This window comes from Trachurus japonicus, chromosome 24 (assembly GCF_045865225.1).
Source record: "Trachurus japonicus isolate A0001 chromosome 24, Traja_1.0".
NCBI classification, from domain to species: Eukaryota; Metazoa; Chordata; class Actinopteri; order Carangiformes; family Carangidae; genus Trachurus; species Trachurus japonicus.
This window is the reverse complement of record NC_140930.1, coordinates 10,923,503-10,949,127: the sequence shown is the minus strand read 5'-3', so window position 1 is coordinate 10,949,127 and position 25,625 is coordinate 10,923,503. Positions and strand designations below refer to the sequence as shown.

The window sequence follows — 25,625 nt, the reverse complement described above, 5'->3', positions numbered from 1 at the left end:
TGGTGACAGCCTTTAAAACATGTCAAGGTAAAGAAGAAAAACCTAATTGTCTGTGATCACCAAACAAGAACTAGAGCTAAAAAATATCAGACTTTAGCTTATTAATGCTACAGTCTATTAAAAATACTAATACTGTTTACTAATATATTCATCATGTAAGCGTTATACTGTACTGTTTGAAAAGTAGCAGAGGCATGAGAGTGTTAGTGAACTTCTCAATGAACCCCAAATAATAAAGATAAGGTCATTTCCTATATGACAAGTCCTTTAAGGATATAAAAGTAAAAGACACTAAGATACGAAACAGACATCCTCAGGCTTGTTAATGGGACAAACATTAGTCCAAAATCATGGTCCAAGCCATCGTCCATATTTCTGGATAAAGAGATATTTGGGTGTCCAGATGGAGATAAGTGCAGGAACTCTGCTGGTTTAAAAACATGACTCCGTGGAGAATCTGGGAAGTGTGCACTTATGACATCCTCCTCAGCTGTAATAGCCAGTCTGCAGAGATCCTCCCTGTATCTCTTCCCGAGTAATAAATTCTTCCCATCCTTTCTCTTTCACCCCACATGTCAGGGTTCAAACATCTTTAGGCTCGTGGATTTCCATGCATCTGTTTTGTCTCTGCATCTCCTAAATTGTACCCCGCTACTCTTTGTCTTGCACCTTAAAACAATAGGATGAGGAGCGGGCCTCATAAAGTTTAGGGCTCCCCCTCCTCCCATCCCCTCGCACCCAGTTGTTTCCCCCCAAGTCTTCCTAATGGGAACCTGCTGCATGTTCAAAGACGGGGATAGACAGCCATGCCTGGGCAGATTCCTGAGGAAAGCCCGGACTTTACTATCAAAAGACGGCAGCAAGGGCGAGTAGGTGTCATCACCATTGTCTCATCAACATTGGATCAGGCTGCAGCCACTGGAGAAGAAGGAGGAAGAAAAGGTCTTAAGGCGTCTGACCAAAACATCTTCCTCTCCGGTTTACGAGGCTGAGAGGAGAGAGTGAGAGTGAGTGGGAGAGTGGAGAGACTTGAGGGTAGTGGGAGTCATGTGCCCAAAGATTTGCTTTGATCGCCTTCGCCACCCCGGCTTTGAAATGTTTAACACACGGAAAACACCATTCCCCATCAAAATAGTTCTTCAAAGGGAAGCGAACACGGGAGGCACTGTAGGTGACCCTGCCCTGGTGGAAAGGAAAAAGGCCGTCAGAGAGGGGCTGGGTGGATGCGTGGGGAGGAGTGGGCAAGCTGAAACTGCATAGAGTGTCCCTTTATGACCAAAAATACTTACTTTGATTTGTAAATGAGATGATGGATCACTTAGCGAGGGGTGAGGTGCACTTCTCCACGGAGTTGTGAAACCGGTGATGTGAGGTATGAAAGTTTTGAAACTTATTCATAGAAGTCCAGCTTTGGCTTCAGAGTCTCCGCAGTAAAATGTTTCTCAAAAGTTGCCATTAAGTCGTTAGGACGGCAACAAGTTTGATGAATACCAGCAAATCTGGCAAATAAAACGCCACAGCTTATACGTTTTATTTCGACCTTTCTCACACAAAACCTCTACGGCATCATGCAAAAAGTAGGCCACATACTGAAGATAGATGACATAATCCCATCTCACAGGCATGTTCTGTATTATACTTTTGCCTGGCAGCCAGTTTGCTACCACATGTCTGAGTCACACCCAACCACGCATCCATGAACTCCTCAACATCGTCAAAATCTGTGAGGCCACCATTTTGCTTCCCGACTTCAATAAGAGTGGAGGATCTGCTGCAGCAGTGGTCTCTCTCTGGGAGGACTGTTAAAGGCTTTACTGCTAATAAAAAACCCAAGATGGAGCTCATATAGACCCCCACTTCCTGGAATGTACCTGCAGTGTGAACCTCCAGGCGGCCGTAGATGGTGAGAAGACTGTAAATCATGCACATCTTACCTGAGTGTGTACATGGTGTAGGAAGAAGAGGGCATCACATCACGTGGCTTTTTTTGATGTGAGGATGAGACAGAGCTGCTCAGAGTTTGTGATGCTGTTTCTTGGAAATGAAACATCCTTTTCTGATATCTAACAGACATTCACATTTAAGGGAACATATTATGGAAATATCACTTTTTGAAAGCTCTTTAACATATATTTGGGTGTTTGTCTTACCTTCTGGCCCCCAAAATGTGAGAATTGACAAAAACATCAGTTTTAGGAGCTGTTCCTTCGGTTGTCTGACAATGATTATTATAATTTGCATAATACCACCCCTACCTTTACTGGTAGAAGGGGCGAGCAGTGCTTCATTTGTATTTAAAGGGACAGGGACTGAAACCAGCCGTTCTGAACAGGGCTGTTTTGAGAGTATGAAAAGAGATGTTTGATCCTTGAGGTATTTTGACCAAAGCATGTCACAGACATGTCTTTAAAACACCTGGGAACTATTTTAATTTGTGGAAAAGGGGCATAATATCCTCTCCTTTATGTAACACTGACATAAGGTTTTGATGCCCATCCTTCAAAGTTAGGTTTCTGGATTTAACATGTTGGACAGATGTTAATGTTCCTCTACAGTATCGTCAACAAAACCTACACTGTCAAACACTCACTGAAACTAATTTCAAGAGCCTTTTACTTCTTTCACTTCCTGTTCCTTGTCAAAGTGCATTCAAGTAATCACAGCAAGTCACACCTTTGACCCCGTTTTAAATTGATGTCTTTTAATCTGCTGTTAGTTATTTATTGTTTGACTAATTTACCTATGCGCTATGTTTTAATTGTTTTATTGGTTTTATTTTAAATGCACTTTATTTTATTCTTTATTATTTTATTCTGTTATGTTTTATGTACATTTTGTGTCTTATACCAATTGTATATTTTATGTGTGGTTTTGTACAGCACTTTGGTCCACTGGGTTTTTGTTAGTGCTTTATAAATAAAGTTGGTATGGTATGGTATATAGGGAGCATTATAGTACAAGTATAATTTCCTGTTTGTGTTGCTCGGTTTATGTGACAAGTTGTTTACCAGCTCATCAGTAGAGGTTGAAGGTGACCGTCTTTAAAGGTGGGTGGAAAATTTGACCACTAGAATAAGGCAAGTAATCGATCCGCCAGAAAACGGATCACTGATTTTCTTTGTCTCATGTGATTAAAAAGAAAAGTGTAATAAACAGAATATCTGTTGATGCTGGACCGCAGGTGAGTGGATAATGAATGCAGAGGGGAACGGTGCAGACATGTGATGAATAAGAGCCATAAAAAATAGAGGGAAGAAGGAAATGAGCAGTCTGTCATTTGTGAGGTGAAGCCTCACTATGACAGATTGTGATTTGACCTCAGAGACTGTACGTGAGGAGATGATGGAGATGTTCATCAGATGTCGAGACGCCCGCCTGCACTCTGGGACACAGTCATTACTCCATCTGTAAAACCTGGCCAAGTGAATCCTTCTGTTTTAATTCATCTGGATGTGATGTGACTATGACTGATAAAGTGCCTCTTCCCAGAAAAACTATTAATATGGTATTCCAGGAAAGCAAACAGTGAATTCATTCATATTTTCTGCTCTGATCTGAGTCCAACCCGCTGAATATTACAGGAAAAATAAAATCAGGAGAGCAATTATCTGCACTTGAAAGTCAGGTTTCCATAGATATGTTTTTGGATTTGGCTCCATGTCCAACGTCAACAGGAAGATCTCGATACTGTCGTTCCTATCAGTCATCGTCATGAGTGTATGAGACTTGAGTGTAATCATTCCCTAAAAGTTAAGCTGGTGACACACCTGAGGTAACATTGTGTGACTGAAACCATGCCAAATATGATACTGAATGCTGTGCACCAGAGTGAATTGATAATCAGCTGTTGAGAATGCGAACCCCCCGCTGAAACAGAAACTTGATGGTTAAACGCTGCGTGGGGCTTTTCCTGCATGCGACCTGTGACCGCATGCTTTGTCACCTTCGTTAAACTTTATCTCGCTCGTGCTTCGGAATCGGCGCTCGCTGTTCTCAGAAACCCAGTAACCTGAGCGCACGCTGCCAAATAAGGCACTCGCCCATTTCATTGGCTTCTAAGGACGAAGCCGGGTTCACGTGAATAAACACAATTATTATTTATTGTGAGATTCGGCTCTGCAGAGTGTTCACAGTATTGGCTGCTTCAATGCAATTCCCGCTGAGCCTTGACATATTGTACGTACAACTTGGCAGGTAAACCTCCAACAGTAAATACACAGGAGTTTGTGTTACACAGAAATTGGCTCCTGTGTGGTTTTATTACGGAGAAAGAGTGAAATTGTAGTGAGGCTGCAAAATAATGCTGGACTGGTTGAGTAAAATCAGGAGTGAGATTTAATTTGTTACAACACGCAAAAAGGAAAAAAAAAACACCAGATTATGATTGATGATGTGTTTTTCTTTTCATCTTTAGACATTCAGCATTTCTCCGTTTGACTTCTGCTTGAATCATCGATAAAGTGAGTCATTTCAAACTGTTTTGAAAGGATGTATATTGGCATCATTAAGGATGTTCAGCAGCCTGGTACTAAACCAAAAACAAACTGGTTTGACATGTTTCTGAAAAGGAAGCGAGTAGTTGATTTATAACCCAGAACGCTGAGGGAGAAACAGAAGCAGAGGCTCACAGGTCCTGTACTGTGCAATTAAGAGTCCGGACCTTAGTGGTGGTGGACCACCCAACTGACCAACTTTTAGAGCCTTGGCCCTCGTTGCTAAAAGCAGCTACAGCCTCTGTCTTTGTGCTGTGACAGTTCGACTGTGCCCGCCTCTGTAATAGTGTATATAGAAAACAGCACCGTCATCCTTTCTGCTGCAACAAAAGGAGCGAGACGACGGGGTGAAAGCCGTCTCAGCCCAGCGACCTCCATGGGAAAACGGACAGCTCCTTTATTTGGCAGCTGGCTCTGTCCTTATATGGGCACGAGGGTTTCCCAAACACGCTGAGGAATGAGTGCAGTGTCAGTGTCATCCTCAGAGGAAGACATCAATTATGTCACAGCTCCGTGTGAGAGAAAGGCAGCGCTGTGTTGTCTGTGTTGTACATTTCTGGACGGATACACACTATCAGACTTGATACTGATATTGTCCTTGTCAACGCCGTACATACGTGATATCTGTGCTCTCATGTTTTCCTCCTCTGAGCTTCCCACAGGCGAGCCCGATGCTACGCAAGCCCTCATAAAAGTGGCAGCTGTTTTCATGCTGGTGCCTGTTTGGTAATTTCATGGTTTCATTTCATTCAAACCCCATTGTGCCACAGTGGGTGAGACGGCACATTTGAGGTTGGGTTTATGTAGATTTGGCAGCAGCCTGCAGTATTTTTCGTGCCCATTTTTGGGTCAGAGCTGCACCTGTGTTTCTGCAGCTTTGACCGACTCTTGTAGTAAGTGTAAGCTATAAACCACAGGACCATTGTGACAGCCTCTGATACGGCGCCAGGAGACAAACCGTTAAAGATCAAGATATTTTCACATAACTGCTGTCAGCACGTCACATTCGCCCCCAATATAACTGTCTGCTTGTGTGTTTACGGCCAGTGTTTTGGCAAGTTATACTTTAGCAAATTCACAGTGAAGTCACAGTAAAGTGTTGGTCACAGCATCCTCATCTTTTATCTTTTTTTTTAATGTCTCGTTGAGTGTCCACTAGAGGGTGTGACCAAACCGGCCTTCTCCTTCTCTGTCGTCCAACTCACATTTAGTTCCCGTCTGATGTCCGTCCAGCTGTTCTGCAGTAGTTCTCTGACATCATATTTATGTTTATATCAACAAACTTTTCTATAAAGAGTTCTGAGTAAAAGGCGTCTTCGCACATCGGACTAGGATCAGATGAGCCAGACTTATTTGTGAAGAGAGGAATCACGCACACTGCGTGACTTGCACAAATATTTTTTATTATAGCATAGTTTCGTTACAAGACAGAGTTGTTTTAGAGGCAAATTCATGCAAAACTACTGATGCGCGTTGCCTTCAGGGACAGTTTTTCTGCAAGCAGTCTCTGTATTTACCTCGAAAACAACTCCATCTAGTAACGTTCCGTTATTATCTCATAGCGTGGTGAATGTGCAGGTCACAACTTGTCCATGAGAGTGTTTTGGAGCTGTTGGATTGTGTATTTGATGAGTTTGATGAGGGAAACCAAGAAATCCCATTAGCCTCCGTAGCATAGCTCTGAGCAGCTTGCGGTTCTGCTCCGCCGTTCTAAAAATAGCTTGCACAACAAATAAAGGTAACGAACCTACTGCTATCGATTATGGCAATGGGCCAATTTGCCAAAATGTTGAACTATCCCTTTAAGGTAAGTATTCACTGATCTCTACCACTAATTTAATTGAAACTGCATGCACTCTTATGATAAATGACAGCTTAGAGATGCTAAATTGTCTCTGTCAGCCCTCGATTCAGTGTTAATATCAATAAAAATATGTTATTCAAACTCAGTCCCAGTGTCCTACCCTTCAGACTCGCAGTATGCCAGGAATGCCCACAGTTGAGGAGGAGCAGGAGGTGATCACAGGAACACAGTGAGGCTGACTAAGCTAAACCAGAAACACAAAGTCACCATTGTTCCCTCTGGCAGCGATCCTGGCTGCTGCCTTCCACACTCCACGTGTTGTTTTGGAACAGACTGTTTTTGTTTTGAAGCGAGAGCACCCTGAGTGATGATCCCAATTATCATTAATTATCCTGTCAACACTAATCACTGATGTGGTGGAAGATAGCCTACACGAAATATCCCTGCAAAAAAACCCCAGACAATTTGCATAATGCTGTTACGACTCAAACCATCACGCACACCAGTCACAACAAACACAAAGAAGCTGTCCAAGGCTTTTAACCACGCTTCCTTCCTCTATAATCTATTGCAGTTACTGTTTGATTGACTTAATTAAAATAGTCCAAAGACACAAGATGTACTTTCTCATGACTGATAAACAACAACTCATGCCATATTCAAGAATAACAAAGACCATAGAGTTTTTTTAAATCCTTTTATCGTTTCAATCCCGTTCCTGAATCCTCAAACACAAGGTCGACAGAAAACCTCAACAAACTCACTGTGTGTGGGAATTTGCCCGACAGAAACCGAAGGACTTGAAATGAGAGTGGTGCACTGCACTCGGGCAGATGGAAAGCCATGAATGCAGCGTAACTGGCGTTTGCTCAAGCTTGCCTACGTCAGGAACTTTTTCATCTGAAAGCATTTAGACAGAACGTGGTGGAAACCTCGCTTCCCATCGCTGCTGCTGCTGCTGCTGCTGCCGATGATGATGATGATGATGATGATGATGGGCTGGCTGGCGGAGCTGCTGTGAGCTGGTCGGTCCGGGCCGAGGCTGATTAGCAGCTGGCAGCAGGTACTCACAGGTCAGTGGGCCTGGAATCTGACCTTTCCCTTTGCCAAGATAAAATACGATCCTGCGTTTTGTTTACTACCACACAGAGTTAGACTTTCCTCCTGCTTGTTTTTGTAGGTAAAGCGGTGGGATTATACAGAGGCAATGGTATACACAGGTCATTTAAAGGACCACTTCACCAAATACAGTACATCTTAGTAAAGGGGACATATTGTGGAAATATCACTTTTTGGAGGCTCTTTAACATATATTTGGGTGTTTGTCTTGCCTTTGGGTCCACAAAATGTGAGAATTGACAAGAAAATCTGTAATTTTCAGGCTCCCGAGGTTGAAATCCATGTAGTTTTACGAGCTGTTCCCTCAGTTGTCAGACAATAATGTCATTAGTTTTCGAATTTGCATAATACCACCCCTACCTGTGAGTACCGGTACCGGTAGAAGGGGCGGGGCAGGTGAGCAGTGGCTCATTTGCATTTAAAGGGACATGTACTGAAACCAGCCGTTCTGAACAGGGCTGTTTTGAGCAAATGAAAAGAGCTGAGATGTTTGATCCTTGGGGTATTTTGACCGAAGCATGTCACAGACATGTCTTTAAGACACCTGGGAACTATTTTAATTTGTGGAAAAGGGGGCATAATATGTCTCCTTTAAAGCTAGTGCAGTCTACAAGTGACTTCAAATTGATAAAAGAAGGAGAAGTTTTTGTCCTAGACCTAACTTTTGTCATGTAGCTTTGCCAGGCAGCCGGATTTCTTGAAAGTGAGAATCCATGTTGTCGGGCTTCAAGCTGTTGGCTTGAGGCTGAACCACAGTGGTTTGGGTCAATTAGTGTCCTATGAAGGAGGAAGTACTCACAGTTATGGATCGTTCAGAGCATGAACAACATTTCTTTTACAGTATTGATGACTATTGAAGAAGTCAGAACTGGAAAGTACTTCAATGAAATACTTGTTCACAAGTGGCATCTGGAATTCATCCAGTTGTCTGTTCATCTCCCAAAGTCTACTGAATGGGTTGCATCTGAAGATCAATGCTTTTTTCTATGGGGAATTTCAAACTAAAAGTAGATTTGCTTTTATTGTGAAATTATGCAAAGTATTTAACATGACTTCTTTGTCAGTTCTTGTGGCATCAGGTGTAGATATGTGCAGGGATTCAGAAAACTGCAGATTAGCGGTTCCCAAGTGGAACCACTGCAGATGTTTCCAGTTGGTCGGACCACCCTGAAGGCATCACGGGATCATCTCATAACTGAGGGGTTGTAAGATGATAAACTGGACTGGGAAGAAGAAGAAAAACATACCACTGCTCTCTCTGGTCTGAATTGGCTGAGATGGGTCTATGAAAAGTTACAAACACTAGACTACTGGCTGTTACATGAGTTACAGCCTTCTGGATGAAAGAGGAAGAGGAACATCTCTGTGTCACTTTTTCTTAGTGCAAGTCAGATGTGCTGATTCTGCGAGTGAGCATGTATTAAATGCAGTCGGATCACAGTCTGCTCGAATGGATTTAACACTGTAGACACATTTTATAGGCTGGTCTATAAAGTCCGCATTCAGACCCTGCCGTTCCATTCGTTCATGATACTTGTTCCTGTTAATGTGTTCTGCACATGCCCAGATGTCTTCCTGTGTTGAGCTGTCACCGCACAACACCTATGAGTTCTGTTTGTTTTATGATAAAGAAGTAAAATAGTAAATTATTTGCCCTCCCAGCCTCTCAAATGTAGAAAATTACTGGATGTTGAGTTGTTTGTTGGACAAAACCAACAGCTCCGACAACAGCAATCCGAAAAAGAGCTGAATCAATAAGTTGATCAGCATGAAATCAATCAATGCGTAGAGTTTTTTGGAAACCAACAACTTCTTTCAGTTTCTCAACTGTAAATGTTTAGGGCTAGGTTTTGTGGCCCATTCAGTTATTAGACATTTTGTTCACCAAACAAACATAGGCCTACTTCAGAAAATCTAAATAATTGAAATTTAACCTTGGTGTCAACCATTAGGTGATGGAAATGTTCTTTTCAACATTTAATGGATAATTACCCAGAAAAAATAATTGAAAAACACTCAATTGTTGCCTTAATTGCAGAGAACAACAAACAGTTTCTCTGGGTTTCCTTATCAGGGAGTCCATGAAAAGTCAACGTGATGAAAAACACAAAGCTCCAATCTGTGGCACAAATGCCTCGGCCTTGGAAAACCTCACAGGAGGATCAAATGGTCTAAACGCTGATTAACAGACTAATCAGTGACATCACTGTCTGGGGGATGTTGGCTGTTTTGAGTCGAGCCAGCCATACATACCAGGAAATACACAGGAGACTCTGCATGTGAACAGAAGCAGCGTTTAGAGCAACTGTTCTCACACCAAAATATGGATACACAAGAGAAAAGCTGCAGAAAAGGGTCAAAGTGTGAAGCTTAAATGAGATCTTATGATTGTTAACGAAGATTATACAGTAACCATAGACACAGGAGGCAAATTGACTATAATGACCTATAAAATAACGAGAAAGACACGCAAAACGACCACAAAGAGGCATAAAACAACTTAAAAAATGCAAAGCAACAACAAAGAACCCTAACCCTAACCACAAATACAACAATCGACAAAAGCCACAAACCACAAAGAGACGCAAAATGACTGCAAAGTACAAGTTCAAGTACCCCTTGGGGCCGTTGACTTGTCCATGACCTGCTGCCCACTGACTCATAATTCATCTATTAGCGCAGCATCAGTGTTTTATTGTGGCATCTACAGAGTTGGAGAACTAATGCAAGAGCTTGGCTTCACAGACGGGATCTCCTCAAGTCTTTTGGAGAAAGTGAATGGAAGGAAAACACACATAGTAAAAGAGGGGAATTATTTCCATTTCTGCCCGACTCAAATAAAATGACATTTAAATGTAATGCAATAAGATCAGTACTCTTGGAAAAAGATCCGTTTGGCTTATTTCTTTGAGCCACTTTGATTTATATAACTCAACCACAGTTTAAAAAAACACAATTGTATTAGCATTCAGTACCGCATAGAAAATTAAAAAATACCATGTTTTTTCTCCAGATCCAATAATCACGACTGCTATTGCAACACATTTCCACACAATGGCTCCACATGTGGCTTCGCCCACATTTAAAATAAATGCCAAGGTCATCCTAGAAAGGAGCGCTACAGATGAACTCGTGATGATAAACGCAGGCAAAGCTCATTTTACAACTGGCAGAGGTGTGAATGTAATCATATTAATGATTAGTACAACCGCAGCCAGCGAGCTAACGAGAGAAAATTATTTCAGAGAGGTGCAGTAACAGACGCCAACTGGTGTGATTTTACAGCTCAGAGGAAAAACCTTCAACAGAACAATGTCTTTGTCTGAATCCGTCCTAATCACAAGCTACTTGCACACATGACTGATGAACATACAGTAAGTCCAGTATTGACTGCCTCCTCGATGTTTTCCTCTCCACAATCTCCTGAGGGAAACATCTGGCTCTTTAGCTGCTAAACGCTTCACTATGTTCAACAGCTTGTCATTAACTGTGCCTGTCTGTTGTTTGTTGGACGGATGTGTACAGTGGGATTATTACAGATTGTTTTAGCAGAAAACAGCAGCAGATCCAGGGTCGGTGCTGCAACTGAAAACAGAGAGGAAGCCACAGCAAAGTTACCAAAACAACGAGCTGAAAGACACTAAAACATGTAGTTTATATGAAGGGAACCATGGAGTCAGGTTCAATTCATCACTGTGACAAAGAATACTCAAATTCCTTTTAAAGCAGAAGTAAGCGATATTTTTGTGTTAATATAAGTCTTAAATAGTTATATCTTCCGACAGCAATCACTTATATAGAGTGTTTGGACCGAAACACGGGTCTGTCAGTCCCTCTGCTCTGCTCTGAGCCGAGGAGAAAACTTTTCTCGTATCCTACAACCTTTATCCAATGAGGAGAGAGAACGGCATGCAGGGCTGTGTGTGCAGCCAAGGGATGCGCCTGAATATGGTGACGTAGGGACGAGGACCAATAGATCCATGACGAGGGCGGGGGCTGCTAACTCCATCAGCTGACAAGACGTTATGGTGTGTTCAAGGCAGCCCCTAACTAGTGTTTTTCCGACCTGTGAAGTCGTACCAGTTCGATCTGGTGTGAGTTCACGGGTCGGAAGTTACGAGTGGCCGTTATAGTGACTTTCACAGGTAAAACAGGTCGGAAAAACAGGAGTGGGTTGCCTGGAACGCTACAAAGTCGTAAGTCGTGACTTGAAGCTGTAATTTACGGTTTCAAAAGCCTACCTGGAACGCAGCATTAGCCAAAACGACCGGATCGCTTACTTCTGCTTTAATGACACATTCTTAGCATTTTTAATTTGCAATCAATGCTCGTTTTGTTTTTGTGCAGTCAATTTGCAATTAATTGTGATTACCTACAGACACTAAAGTCAATCGATTGATAAGCTTTAAAAAATTATGGATTGCAGCTGCTTTAAAAAGGCTACTTTTTGGGGTTAGAGTTCGTAGTTAAAGGTGAACCATTAAAGTCCTGTTGCTTTTTTCTCTACAGAGCTCCCCCTACAGTTTAGGAGTGCATGTTTTGACTGCCATAAAAACTCACAGCTTAACCTCCTCCCTCCCCCCCGACCATGTGCATTTGTTTTCAACAAAACCTGCGAAAAGGCAATCTGTGGAGGGATGTCTACCGAGGTGGGTAATGTTTACAAGAGATTACGGATCACCGGGCGTGTTTGTGTTGTAGCTCTGTAGTCCAAGAAGAGATCTAAGACACTTGCAAGGTTGGTTTTCAGACAAGAGACACAAGGTGGAAAGCAGAGAGCCTCCTTTCTCCCCATAATAAGTCCATCACAATTACTCTGAAGCTGTTTAATTAAGGTGCAAATCTTGCATAGTTCCTCTTTAGATTAAAATATCAAACTTCACTGTTCACTGCTGTACTCTGCACTTCCATTGCAACAACAGTGTTTTCGGCTCTGCTACCTGTTTCTGTTGATGTTTGACTCTCTCTTCACTGACCTATTTTCTTTGTTTAGTCATGGGAGCCATCAAAGTTAAATGATGATTGTTCAGTTCCTCTCTGTATCCAAAACAAGCCACGATTGTAAACTGCCTCCTCATTTCCTGTGTAACACCAGGAAACGAGTACAGTACAGTGCATACAGTACATTAGTTTGAACAAGTGCAACTGTCAGCTGCATTTTCTTACTTCCATTGTCTAAAATTTTAATTATATGTGTGAAAGACTAATGGTGTGAAATCAATTATTATGGTTCTTCGTTCTTGTTTGCATCACTAACATTATTATCTCCATTGTCATGTGTTTTACTTTTTGTTTATAGGCTGGATATCTGCAAACTGTTAACAGCTCCTGTCAGCTTGTGCTCCTCTGTCAATCATCGCAACGTGGTAACAAACCAACATTTCCTGTTTATGCTGTTTCACAGGGAAACACACTGCAAACACACGCACACAAGTGTCAAACCTCAAATCCAGTCTGTCAGAAGTTAGAGCCGTAGTAATGACTCAGGCTTTTACACGAGAATTAGTGGGTAAAATAAATGTTTTGGCTGCTGTTGATGACTTCCAGTGAAGCTGTATTCCGTGTTAATTAGACTCTGACGCTGCAGTGAAATATTGATTGTTTTGACAAAGTGTTATAAAGAGAAAATACAACCGACGGTGCCAGAACACAAAAAACTTCCATTTGGTCAACAGCTTTTCTGACTAAATGAGCTAAATAACATGTTTTCTGGAGAATTTATTGTATACACACTCTGACAACATGAGTACAATTCACCCAAATTTTTGTTTTTCTTCAGTTTCCCAGATATCGGTAAATAATTCATTTCCCGGTGGGTCCACTATTTTTCCAGCCAAATTCCGGCGAACTTTCCTCATAATTTTATCTGGTATTTAGCTCTAGATTCGTGGGTATTTTTCCAGGACAAGCCCACGCAATTTGGTACAAATTATACAGCAAATGGAGAGGAAAGTGTTGCAACAGGTACTGTAGCGAGTACATTCTTGTTATGTATGAGTAAAAAATGGTTCGTTGGAATAGTTAAGTACGCATCAGACCTGTGCTATGCCACGTTCTCCCACAGGAATCTGACCTCCTCATACAAATGTACAAAAATGAAGAGCAACATTCATTGATTCATCCTGTTTATCAATTTTATCTTTCTTATTAGTGCTCCAGACAGGAAGTGCTTACTTATCTCTCTTGTTACTGTTTTTATGATACGTTCTCCATTTTATTCTGGATTGGATGCACACTATTAGCGCATAAAATTGTATAATTGTTGGCTAATGTCTTTTGTTTTGCCTTGCTGCAAAAATAATTTCCTCTTTTGGACCAATAAAGGTCTGAAGTGAAATGAACTTGTAAAATCATTTCCCCGCTGCAGCAGGTGGATGTGAAAACAGCCTGCTGCTGTCCGACCCTGCACATATCCATCATCCTGCACGTCACTGCGCAGGATGATGAATCTGTGCGTCGTGAAGGTCAAACGTCGAAGTTGAAGCAGCAATAAGCGAAACCCATTTTGAAGAGAAGTGAAGTGGAGGAAGGGGAGTTCAACGCCTACAAAATCCCTATTCTCAGAGCATCTGAAAAACAACTCCGGCCTCACGGCGAGACACACATGGTGTCCGGAGGAGATTCCACACAGGTCACCATGGTGACTCGTGTTTACCCAGATGACGGCGTCCTCTGCAATCTAATCGCCCCCCTCTACTTGGAGCAGGGCCGGCCCTAGGATTTTGGTGGCCCCTAAACAAGATTTTTGTTTGTGGCCCTGCACTCTAAGCGCAAACACCAAATCACTGGTTAAAACTGAATACAGACGTGTTGATGCCCTCTGAGGTTTGAGGCCATTTTCTCAACTTTTACATATTTTCTTAAATTGATCTTTTTAAGATACTTGCAGTAACAATACTCAAGTGTTTTATATTAGAACCTCCGCTGTAAGCACACTGAGGCCAATTTGTCCTAGAACACTGTATAAAGAAATAATTTAGGCCAAATGCTGGAAATTTGAGGTCTGCTTTTTGAAAAAAAATTCAAATCCCTTGTGAAAACACACCTTCAGTCATGAGAATGAACTGTTTTGGTGCTTGAAATAGGATATGAATACAGTAATAGATAAGTGTAGAAAACAAGTCTAAAATGAAATTTTATAAGATTGCTTTTTGAGCACAAATGTTGTTATTCTGCCGTTCTATTTTCACCAAATGTCTCAAATGTGAGATAAAAGAAGCTGAATATTGACTTCAAATGACATATAAAGCTCATAGCGTGCACGTGCAGACCTCAGGATGTTTAAATGACTTGAATGAACCCCGGTACCTTTCTGATCATGTGGCCCCCCCACCTAACGGCTGTGGCCCTAAACAACCGCATAGAGTGTTTATGCCAGGGGCCGGCCCTGACTCGGTGTGATAGAGCTCCCTGCGTTCGCTCAGTAAGTGGGAGGGAAGTCTGCTCCTCCTTTCTCCTCCCGCGGTCTTTGATCTCCCTCGTCCCCGGGTGTTTTGGTAGCAGCAGTGAAGAAGACGGCCTCCTCCTCCTACTCCGTCCTCCTCCTCGCGAGTGAGGCGACTGATCCTCCTTGAATTCATCACGCCGCGCCGAGGAAATTCTCCTGACAGTAAGTGGAGCCACGTTTTGGGCCAGAGACGAATAAAACAGCGCTTGTTTCCTTTCTCTCTGACAGTCGCTGACAATCTCAAGAGTTTGTCGGCGTGGACCTTTCCGTCGCCTTGTCAGCGAGGGGCAGCCAAGTGCAGTGAGTGGAAACCGGACCAAAACGGGGAGAAAAAGAGAGCGAGAGAGAGAGCATTAAGGGTTCTGCCAACTCCTGCGTGGCCTCGCCGGGGCCGGATGGCGTTCGCGCAAAAAACCCCCCCAAAAAACACAACAGTCCTTCACATTTGCACGCTTCTTGGGGAAGCTAGTGGAAATCCAATTTGAGGACATATAGAGTGTGAAACAGGGGGAGGAATGTTTTGATATACCGTATGTTACGACAGCACACGAGGGAGAACATACAGACGAGTGACAGATGAAAGGAAAAAGCAACATGGAGTGTCCTGGTACGGCGCGCTCGCTCGGCCTCCACGTGCCACCACACACCCACGTCATTGCGTCTTGGCGTCGGTCCTCCGAGTCTCTGGGAGGGATGAACACTGTTCTTCCAAAATACATTCCCTCACGTGGTGTTTTGATGATGGTGGTGGAGACACTGTCCAACACGTTGGTCCAAAATCCTCCATAGGTGTTCAGTGAGATGCGGCGACTGAAGGCCGCAGATTACTAAGATTCACATCGTTTACAACCCTTCGTACCCTGTGGATAGGCCGATGGAAACCTCAACAAAATAATCTCCAAAACACTAAAACAGAGGAAGTGTTTTCACTTTTCAGTCACAACATTGTCTCTGTATAAATATGTCAAATAATTTCATAATTGCTGGTTCTACAAACAGCATTACTAAATGAACTGATAAAGTGGTTTTTAGAGGTTTCTATGGATGCGTTGAAACATTTTGAAGTGTTTTCTCCTCATTGTAACTGTAATGAATCAAACCTAAATGCAGCTGTGATAGATAGATAGATAGATAGATAGATAGATAGATAGATAGATAGATAGATAGATAGATAGATAGATAGATAGATAGATAGATAGATAGATAGATAGATAGATAGATAGATAGATAGCAGTGAAATAACATGTGCAACACTCCGGCGACCGCTCAACCAAAACAAACAAGATGGGTAAAACCACAAAAAAGAGCAGCACCTCGTGCATCTCGGACTCAACGGAGAAGAATTTCCGTGGAGTGTCCCTTTAAGGCGCAGGAAGTTACAGAGTTTTTCAAATGCAACACCTCAACAACTGAGTTTATTATATACTGTATAAAAGAGCAGATCCCTCAAAGTTGATTGAAAAGGTGTTATGTCTGCCAGCCCGAGGTCAACAATGGTGACTATAACCTCGCCAGAACCAGACCATGTCACCACAACCAACAGACGTGACTGAAAAGCAAAAACACAACGACACACACTTTGAGTTATAATGTGCTATAAAATGTGTTTACTGCAGGTTTAGTGTGTGTGTGAGCTCTTTGTGATCTCATGCACGCTGTTTGTCTGGGTGTACAGTACTACACCCTCTTATCTCCTGCCTGTGTTTGCTTGGGCAACCGTCTCACCTGCACACACACATGCTCCAGAGCTGAGAGCGCTGCTGTGCCCGGCCGGCCACCCACCGCACCGCCAAACAAACCAAACTCTGTCAGATGTCGGTATAGCGGCGTGGCAGTTTCCTGCTTTTGGGGGCTTCAGGCATCAAACCCACACGGCCAATTATCACAGCATGGGGAAGGAGATGTGTTTGCCTCCTTTTTAAAGTAATGAAGACGGTGTTCTCAGTGAAGGTACGGAGGGAGGACTAGTTTAGTTTTGGATTAAAAGAAAGGGTAACAGATATTTTGGGTATTTGGTTTGTTTGTTTTGTTTGTTTGTTTATTTATTTTCACATATCAAAGTTAAAAAAGATATAACATATAAAATCCAAAACAATGTGAAGGGGAATGCCAAAAAACCCTCCAGGGGCTTGTAGGGGTGGCATTCTCCGACTACAGTTCTAAGCTAATGAGCATACATTTGTGAGGTACAAAAGTCGTTCATACATAATAAATACAAACATGGTTTAACATGATTTAACATTGTACAATGCAATACAAAAAGCTTGATAAACATATGATAAGAAATATAAAATAATCCCAGTTTAGATAGGCAGACCATGTGGAAAGTATTGGCTGGTTAGCAGGAGAGACTTTAGTGCTCTCCTAAATTGTTGTAAAGATAAATCAAAAAAATGTACAGGTAATAAATTCCATATTCTTGGTCCACGATAAAGTATACAGAACTGTGATTGAGAGGTACAGCAATATTGGGTTCTAAGGTGACAAGAGTTACGTGTGGAATAGGTGTGAAATTGATAGTTGTATGCAAATATATAATGAAAAGATGATGGAAGGAGTTTTTTTAGGGAACCATAAACAAATAAACCAATCTGAAGATGATTCACTTGATCAACACTGAGGATACCCGACTGAAGGAATAGAGGCTGTGAAGAATGTCTTTGATAAGCACAGCTTATTATTCTTACTGCTCTTTTCTGAAGCTGGTATATGGGCTTGAGCTTGGTTTCTCATATAAGAAGTGGTGTTGGTACAAAAAGACGTCTGACAGTTCGTAAGTCACAAAGTTGTCCAGAGCCAAAGCTGAAAACGCTGAAGGGACCACTACACTACGACCTGCAACAGTCAGCAGTTTAATCTGTTTACATGTTTACGACTGGGTGACCAGTATTGGCTCTTCAAGCTGTTATTGGATAGTTACGAGGTTTGACAATGATTGATGAGTTCTTAACTTGAGAAGCGCTCCAGTATTCATGAAGGAAATAATAGTCCATGAGCCAGACCACCAATCGCAATCGAAAGGGTGGGCAAATTCTTGTTGCTATTTTATTATTCCTATATATGTCCAGTTTATTAATTGGTATGATAACCTTCGCACAAGAGTAGCTTAACAATATTTATCATGCATTCACTATTTGGACCATAAAAATGCCATATACACCAATTATGGCCATTCTCCGATGTTGCACATTTCATAATTTGTGTGCCACTACTGATGATTTAGAGCGCCTTTGCAGTTAGAGAAAGGCCCTGCAGATAATATTTGTTTGCACCACTAGTTGGCGCTAATTCCACTGGGTGCATGAGGGAGCGAGGGGGAAAATCGGCTTTAATACTGCTGTTAGCGGGAAGTAGCAGAGGACTTTTGTGAAATCACATTATACAGGGAACATTTTTAATGGTTTATATATACATTCAAGGTTAAGAAGGCTAAGATGTAGTGAGTAAAGATGACATTAACATTATAGCATTACATGATAGGTTTAGGGTTATTTAGGGGGAACTGGGGCATTGTTCATTAGGCTGACTGCAGAGAGGAAGAAACTGTTCTTGTGGCATGAGGTCCTGGTCCGGATGGACCGGAGCCTTTTGCCAGAGGGGAGGGGCTGGAAGAGTTTGTGTCCAGGGTAAGAGGGGTCAGCAGCTATTCTGGCTCTGGTCCTGGAGATGTACAGCTCTTGAAGAGATGGGAGGCTGCAGCCGATCACCCTCTGGGCAGAGTGAATGACACGCTGCAGTTTGGCCTTGTCTCTGGCTGTAGCTGCAGCACACCAGACTGTCATGGAGGATGTGAGGATGGATTCAGTGGTGGCAGTGTAGAAGTTCACCAGCATCTTCACAGGGAGGTGAAACTTCTTCAGCTGCAGCAGGAGGTATAGCCTATCCTCTGATGAGGCTTCTTGGTGAGGGAGCTGATGTTCTGCTCCCATTGGAGCTCCTGGGAGATGGTGGTGCCCAGGAAGCAGAAGGACTCAACCAGGGTCGCTGTAGAGTCACAGAGGATGACAGGGGGGAGGGCAGGTGGGTCCTTTCTGAAGTGCACTATCATCTCCACTGTCTTCAGAGCGTTCAGCTCCAGGTTGTTCATGCTGCACAATGACACCAGAGGGTCCGTCTCACTGCTGTAGGCCAACGAGCCAACTCGTCCCCATCAGAAATGAGGCCGATGAGGGTGGTGTCAGCAAATTTCAGGAGCTTGACAGACTGGTGTCCAGATGTGCAGCTGTTGGTGTACAGGGAGAACAGCAGAGGAGAAAGGACGCAACCTTGGGGGTAGGGCTGGGCGATATGGCAAAAAACGTTATCACGATATGTTTTTCCATATTGATCGATTCTCGATATCGTCTCGATATGTATTTTTTGCTGCCGCTGCCAGTTCAAGCAGCATCCTGACTGAATCCTGAAGAAACCAGAGAATGTGTTCAGTTTGGGAGGATGACATGAGTTCACTTTAATGTTCATTAAGGGTGGAACAGTTCAATAATCCACAGTTTGATTTGATTTACATTGTTGTTGCTGTTGTTTTCTGTTGTCTTTTTTCTACCATACATCAGCTCTAAAATGTGTCAATCATGAGGCTCTAGTCTTTCTAGTTATTTGAACAGGTTGTAGACAAATATTTAGCTATTTAGCTGCTCTGACACCAGGCTTTATGCCGAGCCCACTCTGATGAATCCAGGTGTGTCTGACTCTGACCTCAGTAGTCACAACAACTGTCAGACACACCTGGATTCATCAGTTTGTCCAATAATGTAAGACAGGAAGGAAAGGAGCCTGTTTGAGCTCAGGAAGTAGTGGAGCTGTGCATAAAGCCTATTTATTGATCTGACTCGGTAACCACGAGCGCAGTTCACGTCAACTCAGGTGATCTGCAGGTTGTTGTTTCACTTCACCGCTCCGACGCGACGCTCCGTGTGTGTGTGCGCGCGGCGCTGACAGAGAGAGAGGGAGGGAGAGAGGCTGTCGGCGCATACTGTGAGTGGATTTGACTCCGCGCGCACTGTCCGCGGACTTTTGCGGTTTCATTGGCAAGCATACAGTATCACATTTGAAACAGATTGAGTCCGCGCGGTCATAAAAATTGAGCTTTGCACGGAAGGGACCGGCGGACGCCCGCTTTGGGTCCTCGTCTGCCTCGAGTGCGCGCGGACATCCGCGGAGTCAAATACGCCGGAGTATGTGGGGGCCTGAGCCTAGCGCATGTTCTTCACACTGTACATGAGCAAACAGACATGTTACCGCAGAATAAACGTCACAAGCAGCTCCGTGTTTCCTCCACTTTCTGACCGTGGTAGGCTATCATCAGGTTGCTCTGACTCCACACTGACAGGCTTCTTTAGCCGGGACAGACGAACTGATGCTCCACATGTTCACAATCGCTTCAGTTGCCATCGGCTCCACCTCCACTCATTTCCTCCCTCTTTTACAACTTTCACTTTATCACAGCTTGGGATCAATAAAGTATATCTATCTATCTATCCATCTTATCCTTCCTCCCTTTAGCTGCAGCAGCTCAAACAAGCTCTGCATGCTCAGGACAGGAGGCGGAGTATCAGACGGAAGTGTGGCCGGCTGCTGTCGCGCATATTTACTTTCATGTGATATCGAGGAATAGGGCCATAGCTTATTATCGAAATCGTTCAAAGATTTATCGCGATCCCGTATCGAGATCGTTATATCGCCCAGCCCTACTTGGGGGGATCCAGTGCTGATGGTCTGGGTGTCAGAGACATGTTTCCCCAGCCTCACCAACTACCGTCTGTCAGTCAGGAAGTCCGTAATCCACCTGCACATGGAATCAGGCACATTAAGCTGGGAGAGCTTGTCACGGAGCAGAGCTGGGATGATCGTATTGAAGGCAGAGCTGAAGTCCACAAACTGTATCCTGGCGTAGGATCCTGGGGAGTCCAGGTGCTAGTGGAGGGCCATGTTTACAGCATCATCTACAGATCTGATGGCTCTGTAGGTGAACTGTAATGTCCTTAAGGTGGGTCAAGACAAGGCACTCAAAAGTCTTCATGACCACAGAAGTCAGAGCAACGGGTCTGTAGTCATTAAGGCCTGTGAGCCTTGTCTTTTTGGGAACTGGAACAATGGCTGAGGCCTTGAAGCAAGCTGGCACATGACAGGTCTCCAGTGAGGTGTTAAAAATGTGTGTGAACACCGGAGACAGCTGATTGGCTCAGTGCTTCAGGGTGGAGGGGGAGACTTATACCCCTTTCCCATTGGCCAAAAAACCCGTTTAAACCCACAAACGCACCGACCCGCGTCAACCCGGGACGTCTGTCTGACTACCCATTTCTCCGACCATACATTTCTTTATTTTTGAGTCCATTAGTCCGACCTCCCATTTCTCCGACTTAAGTAGCCCTAACCCTCAACCTTACCCTAAACCTAACCTTAACACTGTAGAATGGGTAGTCGGAGAAATGAGCCGTCGGACTTTTCAGTCGGACTGATGTATGCCCCCCCGTCGACCCGCGTCAAATGACTCGGCAAGCGACGCGGGTTAAAATCGCCTTCAATCGGCTCGGCTCTGATCGGCTTGCAGTGGGAACACCAGACCCGGCTCAACCCGCTAATTTATGTGATGACATTGGGCGTTATGTGATGCCACATCATCGCACCAGTCGCGTCTCACGTAGGCTACCAAAACAAAACTCTGCTTGCATTCAAGACTGGGATTTGAAGATCAAAGAACACTGACCAAAAAAGATTGAAAAAAAAGAAGCGACAGTCTGTTTAACTGACATGTTGTGCCGCGGACGTCCATCATAAGGCGGCCGCGGCAGACTCGCTGTCCTCCGTGGCGGGCGGCTGGGGCATGACAAGGTGTTTCTCGAACTGCGAATGAAAGCGGGGCGACTGGTTTATGCGGGGGTTAGACAGACAGACCCGGCTCATTTTGGTCAATGGGAAAGGAGCCAAATGCCGATTGTTAGCGGGTCGACCCGCATTTAAAAAACCTGCGTCGACCCGCTGATGTTAGTAGGAAAACGGCTAGAGTTTGGGCCTGCAGCTTTGCACGGGTTCCGCCGTTTAAACAGTCTCTTCACCTCTCCTTCTTTGATTTGATTTGATTTCTATGATGGAGAGAGGTGTGAGAGGTGTGGGGGAGGGTGGCACTTGGGTGTGGGGCTGTGTAGGTGATCCAGGTTTGGAGGAGCTGTTGCTGATCGATGGCTGGTGGTTGGAGGTGTGGGGGATATCAGGTCTGTCCCATTGTCTTTCAAAGCAGCAGTAGAACTCGTTCAGGCTGTTGGCCAGGCGTAGGTCATTGACAGAGGGACACTTGAAATACTGTACTGGCAGTATGCTCCACATTATTTGTGACAGAAGGAGCAAGCTCTTTAGTTGATTTTAATTGTGTAAAAAAGTATTTGTTTGTTCTTGTTATTGAATGAAAAGTAAAACACTCTAAAAACGTTGGCTATTTCATGTGTATGTTCTAATTTTTATCACATTTTCATTCACATATTCCTGAGGTGAGTCTGTTATTATTACAGTAGGGTCTTGATAAAAGGGAAAAACATCCTTGAAGTGATTTAGGCACTGAGTGGTCAACAAACAGCATAATACCGAACAAGCGCTATACACAGTTTTCAAGTTTCCACTCTACCGGTACACCTATTCAACACATGATAACCACCACTAAGCTACCTGTTTGCAATGGTTATCATGCCAAACTGTTCACTAGAGATGTCTACCAAGTCAAAAAAACAAACTAGAAATTGCCCACCCGTTCGATTGCGGGAGGCCAATTTTTGGGTCTTGGCTCATGGACTATAACGTAATATCTTAGAGGGAGGCTAGTTCAATATACCTAATACCATCTGACCACTGGAACATTTCTAAGTCATAAATTTCAAAGCTTTTTAATGCGATTCATCAGCTGTCGCACTGGGGCCAGAAATGTCTATTACAAAACAGGATTCATGCTGCTCCATCATATGTCCTCTGCCGTCCTCCTCCTCCTCAGTTTGGATCAGATCAGACGCTCACTAGACTTCGACACAGCAGCTGCCTGTAATCCAAGGCATCCTTGTCTGGCACATAACACTGTGAGCCGTTTTTACCTGGGGCTGTTTTTCATGCGAGGGAATCGACCAGATGGAGAGTGATGACACAAAGAAATGAGAGGACGGGGCCGTGGACGATCGGCCGCACGCTAAAAAGACTGATGACTGATGTACTTTCCTCTCTGACTGGTTTGAATTGCAAATTAAGTTTGGGATTAACGAGATCTTGAGTCCTTAAATTTAATCTTATGCTGCTAACCATATCTGTCATCTATCTCAGATGGAACTACGCCATCTTTATCTGTAAACCTTAAAGGGATAGTTCACCCAAAATTGAAATTTCACTCATTATCTACTCACCCTCATGTCGACTAAGGGCTGGGAGAAGTTTCAGAGTCCTCCGTGCCTTCTCTGAGTTACACCGGGGCTCCGTGCAGCACTGCATGTCCATATGACGGTAGAGAACGGAGCTCACTTTTCTTCATCCAAAAAGACACACCAAAAAACATCCAAATACCTCCATAGTGCTCATCTGTAATGTCCCTCTTGTATTGAAGCCCCAACATGAGTAATTGTTCCAAAATAAATGAAATAAGTCTATGTTTTAAGCTTGTTTGTAGCGGAAGCTCCCAGTGTCTCAGTTCGATTTGCACAGTGTGTGTATATGTGCAAATCACGCAAGATTTACAAATAAGTTTAAAATATACTTATTTAATTTTTTTCGGAACAATTTCTCATGTCGGGGCTTCAATACAAGAGGGACATTACATACGAGCAGTATGGAGGTATTTGGATGTTTTTTGGTGTGTCTTTTTGGACGAAGAAAAGTGAGCCCGGTTTGTGACCGTCATGCAATGCAATGCACTGCTGCGCCGAGACCCCCTGTAACTCCCCTGTAACTCCGAGAAGGCACGGAGGACTCTGAAACTTCTCCCAGCCCTTAGTCGACATGAGGGTGAGTAGAAAATGAGTGAAATTTGAATTTTGGGTGAACTATCCCTTTAACACAAAGGTGTGAATCAGATCAGTCCAACCACCTCTGGATGTAGTCTGGCTCTGTTTAGGTTTAGGGTTTACTACAGCTCAACTGCTGCCAAACTGAAATTACTCATGAAAGTAATGAGAAAAACACCAGTTGTAAATGCAAAGTAAAGATCAGAGCTTTTATTATTATCCGGAAAATGACGTTTTAGTATTAGGCATTAAAAAACAGCCACAAAAGCATCATAGTAATTATACAATAAGTTTGTCATTATGCAACGCTTTAGCTCAACCTCCAATATGCTGTCCAATGAAAACCATCTGCCTCTAGATACCTCCACTATCTAACTGCATTTTACACTTTGATCTGAATCCATCCGTCCATTGGCTGGCTTGGGGGGGCTGGAGCCAATCGCAGCTGTCATATAGGGTGAGGGTTGGATACACAGTGGACAGATTGCCAGTCTAGCACAGTGTGTATACAGTATGTGTGAACATGCAAACTCCACATGGCCTCAAACCCAGAAACTTCACGGTATGAATCGACAGCGCCAACCACTGCTCCGTGGTGCCACCCAGGGTCTAGGATTTTAAGAGCTTTTTTGCCAAACATCTGTCTAAAAGATCCCAAAGAACCTGTTATATGTTGAAATCAAGAGTATAACAGTACTTACGGTGACCATATAACCACCAGTCTCAAAATATTTGACTGGTGGTTTGGTCGTAAAGCAAAAGAAGCAAAGAAAGAAAAGAAAGAAAAGGCTCCAGTCATGCGAACATTGCCAAGAGGCAGCAGAACAGTGGCATGCACAACAGCCAGATGTGCAGGCACATCGCGTGGGATTTGGTCAAACAATGGCTAAGTAACACATGGTATGTGAGTCTCAAACTAAAATAAGACTGTTTGTGACATCTGTGAGGGAACATTTGTACACGACAGCTGTGTCTGAGAGAGAGGAAAGTAAATAAAAAGCCAGAATGAAAAATATGTACATCTTGATACTTAATAATTGAGGAAATGAAGCGCTTTTAACAGGGAGTCGTGTCATCCCCGGGGTATTTACAACGACGGCATGGGAACAATAAATAAACAATAAATCTATTTTAGTACAGCTTCATTCGTAAAACATCTTTAAAGCCTAAGTCTAGGTACAGTTTTGTCAATTTGTTTTTGCCTGGTGAGAGTTAAACAAGCAATTTAAGTCTTTAAACAATAATGTCCTGCTCTGGGGGTTTTTCTCTGCACAGTCCAGAGAAAAAAGTGACTTTAAGTGAATATCATAAACAGTGTGAGTGGCGGCGCAGAGAGTGGGAACAGGAGGTGCTAGAAACCGTCAAATTAGTGGCAAATGATCCAGAACTTCACCAAGGAAAATCACATTAAAGCCGTCCAACCTTCGGAGGCACAGGGAAGTGGATTTTGTTTAAAAAGCTGATGACCTGCAAATTTGCCAGAAATAAGTTTCCACGTGGAAAAAGGTTATGTAACATGTGCACCTCTCTCTCTCTCTCCCTTTCTTTTCTTTCTCTGAAGCAAAGTGAAAAACGAGAGGGGCCTAATGTTTCTCCAGGGGCCTGCACATCACCCCTTGTCTGAAGAAGAAGAAGTAATAGAAGTGGGTGCTGACCAAACTCAAAAAGAAAAAAGCTCCCAAGAGAAAAAAAGAAAAAAGTCACAAATCTGTCGCTTTGATTTCCTCTCTGGAAAAAGACATTAGCCATTCAGACATCAGCATCAAATCCTGTTAACAGACATCATGAAA

General features: G+C 43.3%; 1 long non-coding RNA gene across 1 annotated transcript in view; it reads right to left on the bottom strand.

Annotated features, from left to right (window-relative positions):
* Window positions 1-459: 459 nt before the first annotated feature.
* The window catches only part of LOC146961377 (uncharacterized), a 151,789-nt gene continuing 126,623 nt past the window's right edge, over window positions 460-25,625 (bottom strand). The window contains exon 3 of the long non-coding RNA XR_015035259.1: window positions 460-918. This is a non-coding gene — a long non-coding RNA (uncharacterized LOC146961377). The remainder of the gene's footprint in view (window positions 919-25,625) is intronic.